General features: G+C 40.9%; 1 pseudogene; it reads right to left on the bottom strand.

The window, feature by feature from the left end:
• Positions 1-2,723: 2,723 nt before the first annotated feature.
• LOC137254214 (T-complex protein 1 subunit eta-like) lies at positions 2,724-10,047 on the bottom strand (annotated as a pseudogene).
• Positions 10,048-10,848: the final 801 nt, after the last annotated feature.

Raw genomic sequence — 10,848 nt, 5'->3', positions numbered from 1 at the left:
GACAATTAGGAATACCAGTTTTTTTGTTATTGGTGCCAAGCGAGCTAGATCGGGTATTGTATACAAATCTCAATACATAAGCGATAGTTCTTCTTAATTTCGAATAAGATGAGTATTTTGTCATGACCGACCAGTGAACATCAGTCGCTGCAATACAAACCTAACTTTTCGTAAGCCTCTCTCGGTTGTATGCATTATTTGAGCGGGTTGTTTCCAGAACTGTTCATCTGCGTGTAGAAATCAGGTCTGAACCACCATAGCTGATGATGTAAGAGTTGAAGCGGAGATATGCCTCTAGACGCGAAGTCCGCAGGATTGCTTTCAGAGCGTATGTGGTTCCAGCACTCTGGGGGTAAGACATCGTGAATATAGGCGACGCGATTAGGGTGTGCTTGCAGCCACGCCAATGTAATTCTAGAATCTGTCCATGCTACCAGTGGACAGCGAAAATTCTTTCAGCTATGTGTAACAGCTTTGACCAATTTTGCGGCAAGATGGGCAGCGCACAACTCGAGACGCAGTAATGTTGTTGTTTTTAGCGGAGCAAGCTCAGTCTTTGCAGAAATGAAGCCGATTTTGATGTGACCATCCTTATGTACGCTTCGAGCGTATATGACAGCGGCATAGGCGCGCTCGGAAGCGTCGGCGAAAACGTGCAACTCTGTAAATGAGTCTTTTGTTCCGACTCCGACCTAACGGTTGACCTTAAGGTCAGATAAGAGTTGTAATTCCGTGCGATGATCAATCAACATCTTGGCTATCGTGTCTGGTACTGGGTCATCCATCCAGTATAGGAACGCAATATATCCTGAAATATCCCGGTTGACCTTAAGGTCAGATAAGAATTGTAATTCCGTGCGATGATCAATCGACATCTTGGATATCGTATCTGGTACTGGGTCATCCATCCAGTATTGGAACGCAATATATCCTGAAATAACATTACACGTATCCGAAACACAGACTTGTCGATACATTTTTGCAACGTCTGCAGTTACTGCGTGTTTATGTATTCTAAAGCGTAAAAGAATTGAGTACAAGTCTTCTTGTAATTAAGGACCAACAAAAAGCGCATCGTTGAGGGATTTCCCCGTTGTGGTTTTAGCAGACGCGTTAAATACAACTCGCAATTTTGTCGTGACGCTGGACTCTTACAACAGCATGGTGTGGCATATAATAGGCATCTTTGATCGTTTCAGGCGCGACCTCCATATAACCCATTTCAAGTAATTCTTGCATGAATTCGTTATAGCGTGTCCACAGCTCCTGATCACTGGCGAATCTGCGCTCCATTCGTAAGAGGCTTCGCACGGCGAGATCTCTTGGTTAACTTAACGGCACGTCGACCTTGAGTGGTAACTCCACTATAAAGCGTCCGTCCCGCTTTATAGTATGTGTGGATACAAAATGCTCCTCGCAGTACCGTTCCTCCTGAGTTAGATATCTTTTTTGCGGTGCTTCTTCAAGTTCCCACAATAAAGTTAATGCTCTTTCTAAATCTACATCACAGTGCAACGATTGTATATGGTTTGCAGGTGGAACAGATGTATCTACGTTTCCACACAGCGTCCAGCCGAAGACTGTCTTTTGTATTATTGGCGTACCAGGTGGGCCTTTACGCAGCTCATTTAAAATGAGTCGATCCATGTAGTCCATGCCATATAGTGAGGGTCTGCTAAAAATAATCGCCTGACGTGAGACCATTCAGGAACGCTTAAACTATGGCAAATCGCCCGTATTCTTTTGAAGAATTAATGCATTGATGGCATATCATTCACTTGAATGTCGCGAAGAAAGCAGTAATGACCACCCTTAGAAGCGACCATTCCGGTTACTCATATGGACAAAGATTTGCGAGTTAAACCTAGACGTTGTACGCATGCCTCAGTTACGAATGTGGCGTGAGAACCTGAATCGAATAGTAAACGAGCATTCTGCCGTCAATCAGCAGAATCACGTACCTTTACTAGGGCGGTTGATAACAACACAGCTTTTTGTGTTGCAGGCATTGGGTTGACCTTAGAATTAAGGCAAGCGGAAGCGAATGTAACTGCGGTTTGCGGGGGCGAACTAGCGGCGGCGAGCGTAACTGCAGTGGTGCGGGGTGAGTCGACGACGTTAGAAGAGGTGGATGCTTCTGGCGAACTGTGAAGCAATGTATGGTGCCGCGGCCGACATATTCGGCAGGAAGACGCGCTATTGCAGCGTTCCTTAAACAGTTTAAGCAAGCCTTGGACTCTTTGACACATTTTGATCTAGCAATTTTTCACAAGAATAGATTTTGTGACCTGCCTTGCAGTATGAACAACGCGTTTGATGTGCGGTGGCATGAAATGATTTAACTGATTTACCGACTGGTATTTGTATGTTCGGCTTCCCTGTCGATAATTGAATTGCTGGCGTTGATATCATCGCTAACGAACGACATCTTTTTCCAGAAACGCTGAAATATCTTCGAATGTAGGAAGATTGTCGCTAGTAGAGCTCCCACTGTTTGCGAGTTTCAAAGGCAAGTTTGTGTACAATTTAATGTACAAGCCAATCATCCCAAAAATCTACTGGTTGCCCTAAGGCTTAAGTTCCCTTATATGTTGTTGAAATGCATTCAACACGCTCTTAATAGAATCAGCCCTGTCACTCGTCGCCTTATGTATTTCTGCGATGGCTCGAAGGTGCGCTTCTACAATAACTCGCATAACTTTATATCGCGACTTTAGTAGATTCTATGCCTCTGTATAGTTGGCATCGTAAATTTTGAAACCGCTGATAATGCTAAGAGCATCACTCTTTTTTAAACAGCTACGTAAATAATGTAGCTTTTGACCACCTGACAACGAAGTATTAGAATCTACGAGAGTACAAAAGGCGTCGTAGAAAGCGACGCTTTCAATGGAATCAGCCGCAAATGTTGGTAGTTCCATTTTAGGAAGTCTAATGGATGCAGAAACAGTAGCATGCGGGTATGTGGGATTAGCAACTGATTCAGGCCTACATTTCTGTACGCGCTTGAAATTTGCTAACGCTGTAGCGTACCAGGTCTCGGCCTGGATGCGTGCGTTCTGTTCGACCTCGACGTTATCAGCACCACAAGAAATCTCGACCTCATCTTGGGCTGTATTAAATCTTACCCACTGCTCACTTAATAACTGCAGATAGCTTTCGACATTGTCCAAATCTAAAATAAATGCTTCGTGTTTGCTTTTCGTCATGTACCTTTTTTTGATAGAATTTAGTGCGGAGACGCGTGTTTTGACAAATGCTAACATTTTTGTGTCTAGGATAAATTTTCAAATTGAAATTAAATGATTTTGCAGGGAGTAAATTAACAACGCAGATTTTTTAAGTTTAATTGATTTTGTGGAGGGTTAATATAATATAACGCAGATATTTATTATAAAGTTTATTTATAATATGTATTATGTATTAATAAGTAATGATGTTTTAATTGTCGAATGTATGTATTTGGTCAGGGACCATGAGGAAATTTTAACTCCAGAAATTTTGCGGTTACACTTGCGGTTTCGATGTAAGTATGTTGTATGCGTGTGGAGCGATCCGGCTCGAAGGACCAGAAAGTAGTGCGGCGGATTTTGGTACGATTGTAGACTGAATGCGGCGATCAAATGGTAGCTTCTGTTGTTGTTGCGGTTGTTTTGCTTGCAAAACATCCAATAATAGATAGCTCTAAGAATTTCTTTCTTATTTTAATCAATTTATTTAACACCTTTAATACTCATTATAATTAAGCAATTGAGTTATGCGTTAAATTATGCCTAAAACTCACAAAATCTATATATTTAGGCAGCGGCAATGCTAACGAGATGAAAAGCACAAATCAAAGTCAAAGTCATTTTTAATAGTTGTTATTAACTAACTATTGGAAGTTACGAACGATAGAATGAAATAGAATGAAAGAATGCAACTGTGTAGACCTGCATGTTAACCCTTATGTTATCATATTTGCATAATCTCAACATGTTGCTCAAATGAACTCAACACCTAGACTTTTTAACCTCTCTCCGCACTCAAGGACTGTTGATGATTTAATCTCAATTGAAGATAATGCCTTGAGCGCAGCTTGACTGTCGCTGAGTATAGTGATTTCTCGTTGGTATATCCCCGCTGTAAATTTATCTCTGCACACCGGCTTATGGCGACAACTTCTGCTTGGAAGATGCTCGGATATTTTCCAAGCGGTAGGGATATTTTGGTTCGTTGGCCGAAGACCCCGCTCCTATGCCCTTCGGTGTCTTCGAGCCATCGGTGTACCATATTATAGTGTGTTCCTGGTGAAGTGCTTAAATCCTGGAGGTGTCCCACGTACATTTGTTCCCCAGATCTATTCTGAAGCGCTTCTCAAACTTAATTATCTTCCTCGTATAATCTCTGGAAAGTTGGATAAGTGGAATCTGCTCGTGCAGCATCGCCATACTCCGTGACTGTATCACTTTGCCTCTTCCGCATACCTTTTTAGCTATGTTTGCTAAATTACTCCTGGCTGCCTGCTCAATTATTATATGTAGAGGCGTTAACTCAAGGAGCACCTCTATTGCTGCCGTCGGGTATGTTCGCATGGCTCCCGTATTGCAGACACACGCTAAGCGTTGAAGCTTCGTGAGTGGTTTTTGTACGGTCACCATGGTTGTCCTTGATGCCCACGCAACTGCTCCGTACACTATGATAGTTCTCACTATCATAGTGTACATCCATTTTAGGATCTTTGGGCTACATCCCCAGGATCTTCCTGCAATACGTCTGCACACCATTAATGCCTTTGTGGCCTTTGATATGGTGTTGTCGACGTGTTTCTTCCATTTAAAACATGGACGCGCCAAAGGTCGTGCATATGACATTACACTAACGACTGTCTTACACCGCCTAAAGGTTACTCACTGAAAGAAAATACAGGCCTGCCAAAATTCTGCCGCCAAAACCGCAACGGGCTGCCTTCTTATGTCCTCAGAACACCACCTGCACAATGAGGCGAGAAAACTCCCAATAAGGGAAAGAAATGAAATGCTAAGCAAACAGTTTCTGTTGAATACCCAGAAACCTGCGAATCCCAACAGACATCTGATTGATGAGCCAACACCGCACAGGGGCTTAAGGAGTCACCTCCGTAAGCATCATAAGGAAATACGGCACCTAAGGACACAGCCGTATGAAGCCAAAAAACATAAGCAGGTCCTTGGTGAACTCCATAAACAGGCGCCGGACCTCTCTGTCAGGAATTACCCGGTGAATCCAGTACTCAAAGAAAAATACCTTAACTTGCAGAAGAGCGCACACTCCCTAGGAAACGCGAGTCACTCTAGCCCAACTTCGATCTAGATACTGTAACAGGTTAAATTCTTATCTATCCAGAATCAAAGCAGACATACAAAATGTCCCTGCTTGCAATGTGTCTCCACATGACACCAACCATCTCTTCAGTTGTAATGTGGAACCAACGCCTCTAACAACCCTCTCATTATGATCCACCCCTGTTGAAGCAGCAAGTTTCCTCGGACTCCCATTAGAGGATATTGATGACAATTTGTGATCGGTCAGACCTATTGGATGGGGCGAAGCACTGCTACAACAACAACAAAAAAAACCATCTCGGAAACGATTAATATGATCACATTCTGTCTTCTAAGCCATCCCGCCCCCACCCCCTGGTTCCACGAGGAACTTGGGGTCGGCAGAGCCTCGCCTGCTAAATATGTGTGTAATACATTCATATTTGTAACAGGATTCCTGTCGCGTAGATGAAGTTGATAATTGGGTTGCGGAAGCTCTGAACCTATACAGCTTTGTCGCTTATCAACCATTTGAGTCCCCCGTTTACTTTGGTGTACAAACATGTTTTGATTGTTTTGTTATAGAGCTGAGCTACATTACATTGAACGAGTCCACGGCGACGTTACTGATCAGTTTAACGCCTTACAGGTAGTTGGCAAAAGAAACGCATATACGATCACAAGGCACTCCCCCAGTGGGTTAGGGGGCAACCCCGCTCAACCATGTTACGTCTATTCAGAGCCTTGAAAAGTTACAGCTGTCACGCAGGAGGAAAACGTGCTGGATAAGCTATCTGAGTGGTCATGTCTTAAGACGATTTCTGTAACGAAGCAGCAAACCGAAGAAGAATTAAATAATGGGTGCATCAGGCAAGTATATTACTTCAAATTTTTTTGCTGATGGGTTTACGAGAATGGCGTCTGGTATCAATATTGTTAAACTTTTGCCCAAAATTAACCATTACTCTACAGCCTATGTGAGTTCTTTACTGACCGGCCCGTTCAAACTTAAATTCATCACTGATTCCACGGTGAATGCATAAAAGAAAAAAGAAGTTAATAACATCATTTGGTATACACATAGACGACATTTTGCTAGAAGACTTGAGCTACCTAGCACTCCTCTAGCGAGTTAGGGGGTCAGAATATACCCACGGTAGATATGCCTGTCGTAAGAGGCGACTAAAATACCAGATTCAAGGGGCTGTGTAGGGACACCCTTTCAGGTTGCCAGCGCAATAAATAGCTTCTCCAAACCAAATTGTCAACGTCACCTATACGCGGCGAATCTTGTTTCACTAATAGAAGAGGTTCTGGCGCCCCAAGCTCCTCGTGGAACTTGTGGGTGGGGAGGGAGGGATGGCCTGAAGGTTTAATGTGGCCATATAAATCGTTCCAGAGATGGTCGGGCTAGCACCTTAATGGTGTTGCGTTACCGGAGCGTACCGGATCTGTATCCGGAAAAGGACCATCACATCGATAACACTCCCCAAAGCCTTCGGGGAGAAACCTTATCGCTACAACAACAACAAAAATATCAGAAGGCACTCGAAGACGATGCCTCAAAACTAACAACCAAAAGCAATAATTATAATTTCACTGACACAAATTTTATAGTTTTTTCTTCCGGAGTTGGACACAATCTTTTCATTATATTACTTAACAATTTAAGGTTAGACATTTTTTTCAATTTGTATTTTGACTTACCAGCACCAACAGAATCATGTTTAATTGTACGCCGCAAAATCATTATAGCATCATGTAACGAAACTCGGTTTCTTCCAAAAATTGTTCGGCACCGCCACGGAAAAGCAATGTACATGTCTTAGCATTAACGCAACCTTTAAATAATTATAAACTGTGAAAATAAAATCAATGTCAAACCCACTATCAAACCATGGAAAATGTTGCAACATTCACCACCAGCTTGACGTTCTTCAAAGTAATCACATTTAATGAATTAATATCATTAGCTGTAGTCATAACAGCACCACCACAAGCTTTCATTGTATGTTTCAAACCTCCTTCTGGTACACGAACAGCACACAACTATCACAATCTGCAAAATACTGTGTACCAACATCACCATTTGGTAGTTTCGATATCACAACATTGTCGCCTTACCTAGCCAGTTTATTGCATAGAATACGCCATTCAGCATCAACAATTTTCTGATACACTTGAACATTATCAACACGTACTTCAGCATTATCACGCTCAATCTTGAACTCCAATTCTATATTTAATAATGCGATTTTATATTTTTTGTATGACGTTGGGTCCATCAAAGAAAAGTACAGCGTCCACAACCATTTTAGAAAGGAAATCCTTTTGTTGATAAATAAGTTTGGAGGACATTGCTGTGGCAGCGTATTTTTCCAATAAAGTACGTTGTTGTTCCTTTGATTGGCGGTTCGACATGTACAGCCATGTCATATTTTGGTCATGCATAATTTTAATGCTTTACGTATAGCTTTAATGGTGATACGTGCATGCACGCCTTCCTCAACATATGGCTAAACTTGTTTTAAGATTTCACCTGCTTAAAGTACTACTGAAGTGGTGCCATCGCCGACCTGATAAGAGAAAAATTTGTATTCTACACATTCTAATATAACAAAAAACTTACCTCAGCATCTTGATATTTAGCGACGTCGACTAGAGTTTTACGGCTGGATGCACAATATCCAACAGTTTCAAATTGGTTGCACCATCGTTTGAAATTGTGGCCTTATCACTGGAATCAACAATATGCTTGTCCACAATGCGTGGACCCAATGTAGTGCGTACAGCGTCCACAATTGATTGCGAGGCATTGATGTTGGATATGAGTTGAAGTTTACCTTGAGAGCTATCGGTACCCAAAAATTTTTTACACCAAAACTCATATGTACCCAATACAAATTCAGGAAGTTCATATCTATCGACAGGCTGTACGGTGTGTAATGTTGGAAATATTCATTATTGAGAAAAAATATGGATCAATGAACACAAGTAAAAGTGAAAGATTTTTTTTACCATCTGTTGTTACTTTACTCATAAGACATTGGAAACGACGACCAGCATCTAAAAATTGCATATGAGCCTTGCAACGATTACATCTAATTGGGCCCAATACACCAAAATTTACAATAGGTGGCTCATATTCTCTCAACCGTGCGTGCGTAAAGGACAATGCTGTTGTTTTTAATAAATCAGCTGTTGCAGGTATGCAATACAAAGAGGCCTGCAAACGAGAAAGATCAATATAATTGCCAAACAAAACATTAATTTCGAATATCGATACCTAACTTAACGTGGCGAGGAGTTACCCTGATATTCTACCACATATTTTGTGGTCACCAAGGGTGACAATAAACCCTGTTGATTAGTAATAAAAGCACAACCAACGCTATTTTGATTTTCAATGATAACGCTTATCGGATTTGGCATCCGATCGGGATCTAAACGGCGTTGGGCTTGATCATACTGTTGCGACTGTTGATATTTACCAGTAACATGTGCAGGTGGTTGCTAAAGAAAATAATCATCTGCAAATTTTGAAATATATTGTATTAGCCTACATTATAACCAGGACGTCCGGACGTGTCCGGGTATTGGAGGTTGACCCGGCTTGGGTGGTTGACTGGGCATTGGCGCCTGTCCAAGTTGTGTTGGTGGCATAACTTGACCCATGTACCCACGTGGTGCATTTGACCGGATTGTAACTGCATTAGACCAGACTGTCGTGGCATTGGACCCGATTTCGGTGGCATTTGCTCTTCACCTATTTGCTGGTATGGAGTTGTAACACCGCCAGCAATTGATGTTGGTGGTGTAGCTGAAACTGGTGGTTGACCAGTCTAGAAAAATAACAAAATTTATTAAACAAAGAATATGAGGCAAGCCAGGTACATTTGCCTTATTTAGAGTCATCTGATTGGGACCACCAGGTACAGCTTTCCCTGGAGGTATCGTGGCTGGAGGAGCTTGCGAATACATGGAAGTTGGCGAATTGGCTTGAGGCTTAGCTGTTTCACCTTATTGGCCAGCTATAAAGTTATTGTTCGGTTGTTGTTATTGTTGCTTGTTGCGCTTGCATGCCAGTTTATGGTCTATTGGATAATGGTAGAGCATTTTGCTGAGTAGTATTATATGGAGGAGCACCTGGTAGGTTAGCATTTGTATATGGTGTATTGGGTTGCGGAGCAGTCGGAGCAGGTTGCTTCAATGGATTCATGGATAAGCCGCTCCTAGAATTTGGTAACTGTTGGACGAAGAAAAGAGGAAAAATAAATATATGATTAACATCGTTTTATTTATTGGACTAACTTAAGTACGGGCGGCGCGAGTTAGGGCAGATTCATTTAAAAGACTTACCGAAAGGGTGTTATTTATTGTTTATTTCATCGAAACATACACAAATTTTCCACCGCTCTTTCTCGATGCTCAATTAGAAATGGGGGATTCGCAGAAAATTTTTTTGCACGCAACAATGACGTATTTGCTATCCCTATGAATATAATAGGTGCGAGAGAACACGATACATTGTGGGAAAACTAAAATTGTCAACATGCTATTTCATTTGAAGAATTTTTCATTCCAAATCGTCACCTCTGTCAAAAATTCGTTTGGCTGTGTGTGTTTTCGGTCACACGATTTTTGCAGGGTACATAACTGCCTTTGAGTTCTACTACAATCGGAGTAGATTTTACTGTACGTTTAGAAATATAATAACTACCCTGCAAAAACGATCCACATCATCTGACAAGTCATTTTCCCGCATTGTGCGGTCACGCCCCTTGTTAAATTTTAGTCACGTTCGTTCAGGCGTCGGTAACTTTTTTACACTGTTTTTCCATTTCGTACCTGTTTATATGATTGTGCATTCCGCTCCCACTTATAGGATGAGAGCATAGCACAGTTCTGTTCACACACGTCACAATGCGCGTCAAATGGCGGTCATATTTTCGGTCATTTCACTCTACATTTTCCAGTCATTTGACAATCAATTTTACTGCGATTTGACCATTTATATAACCGCCATAAAACTGGAGCAGCGACATGAATAAAATACCAACCAAAAAAATTCAATTTTCAATATTTATTTTTAAATGTAATAACCAAACATATCATATAATAAAAACATTTATTTAAAGCATATTATTAGATTTATTAATTTAAAGAATAAAGCATACATGAGGACCCTAGATGCAAAACCAGATATTTAAAAATTTTTAAATATTTAAATTCCGACAATATTGCCTAGCCAACATTCTAAAAACCCTTATTGAAAATTTATAGCAATTTTAAAAATTTCAGCTTTTTTGTGCTTTTCTAAGCTTTAAATATCATGGATTCATCTGGTTTTGCATCTTGGAGCCTCATATATATATGAAATTGCAACTTAAATTAATACATTTAATATAAAAAGGAAGTAAGTACTTTAATAATAACATAAAAATATATTAATTGCTTTGAGCTATATTGCTGCTGCAGCTAACTTTATATTTGGACAATTCAGAAATGTGTTATATTCATGTAAAATTTGAGTTGTTTATATGGTTTCGAATACAAAATTTGATTA

The sequence above is a fragment of the Eurosta solidaginis genome, chromosome 5 (assembly GCF_040869045.1).
Source record: "Eurosta solidaginis isolate ZX-2024a chromosome 5, ASM4086904v1, whole genome shotgun sequence".
NCBI classification, from domain to species: Eukaryota; Metazoa; Arthropoda; class Insecta; order Diptera; family Tephritidae; genus Eurosta; species Eurosta solidaginis.
Note: the sequence above shows the minus strand (reverse complement) of the source record. Positions and strands in the feature narration are given on the sequence as shown.